Raw genomic sequence first — 1458 nt, forward strand, 5'->3', positions numbered from 1 at the left:
GAGTGAGCCAAGAATCTGGGATATTGGCCTTAAAGGGTAGAAGGCCTGGGGAGTGATTGTGAGGTCATTGCTAGGCTTGGTAGCTGGCTCTGGGGTCAGAGTAGAGGTGGGACATTGGCCACCTCCCACTGTTCCCCATGTGGCCACTACCCCTCTTCAGGCATTATGTCTCCTCTGGACTCTGCCACAGCCTCCTTGCAGCCTTTTCACCTCCATCTCCACACAGATCTTACTAAAATAAAGGTCAGCCCATGCATCTTCCTTTCTCAAAAACCTTCAATGGCTCCTTGTTGCCTATCTAAAAAAAGTCTACATTCTTTAGTTTGGCATCCTGTCTTTCTACAGTGTACTCTAATTAGAAGAAAGTTTTTTATAAGCCCAATTTGTCTATGTTCATTTATTCATCCAACATGTGGTTATCAGGCACCTACTAAGTATTGGGAATGGTGTTGGGGATACGATGCAGGAGAAAAACATAGGCGGACTTCCTAAGACATATGGGCTAGTGGAAAAGCGGGGCAGATAATTACCATATGAATCCATAATGACAAGTGAAGATGAGTGCTCTCAAAGAAAGGAATGTAGTTCTAAGAAAGGCCATAGCAATGGTACTAGACTTGGATGGGGTGGTGGGTAGGCCACCTTTGAGCTCTGAGCTAAAGGATAAATAGACTTCAACAGGGCTGCTATGGTCTGGACATTTGTGTCCCTCTTGATGGCATTAAAACGTGGGGACTTGGGAGGTAATTAGGTCATGAGGGCAGTTCTCTCATGATTGGAATTGGTGCCCTTGCAGAAGAGACTAGAGAGAGCTCCACCATGTGGAGATGTAGTAAGAAGGTGTCACCTATGAACCAGGAAATGGTTTCAGCAGACTTAATCTGTCAGAGCCTTAATTTTGGATTTCCTAGGCTTCAAAATGGTGATAAATGAATGTTTGTTGTTTATAAGCTACCCACTTTGTGCTATTTTGTCATAGGCCTGAGTGGATTAAGACAAGGGCTTTGGAGCAGAGACATATGCCTGTGCAAAGGCTTTGGACCAGAGACATATGCCTGTGCAAAGTGGGAGGCATGGCACTAACAGCAGAAGGCAAGAGTGGCTAGAGTACCGGGGGAAAGAGGCAATGGTACAGAGGTGGCCAGAGGCCAGGCCATCCAGGAACTTGGTGGCCACAGGTTCTGCTCAGACTGGGAAGGGAAAGGGAGCAATAGGAAAATAATAAAGGAATTCAAAAAAAGGGGGGAGGGAGTGGCATGGTCAGGCTTCCCTTTTTTGCTCTAGTAAACTTCTACTGAAGGAAATTAAGTATACAGAAATGTGCCAGAATCACAAACAAAGACATCTATGTAATCAGTACCCCAGAATCTCCCCTACAGCCCCTGGTAGTTATTAGCACCCTCCAAGGGTAAACATCATCTTATCATCCAATTTCTGCTTTTTTTTTTTTTTTTTTTT

This window comes from Colobus angolensis, unplaced genomic scaffold (genome assembly GCF_000951035.1).
Source record: "Colobus angolensis palliatus isolate OR3802 unplaced genomic scaffold, Cang.pa_1.0 Scaffold343, whole genome shotgun sequence".
In the NCBI taxonomy this organism is placed as follows: domain Eukaryota; kingdom Metazoa; phylum Chordata; class Mammalia; order Primates; family Cercopithecidae; genus Colobus; species Colobus angolensis.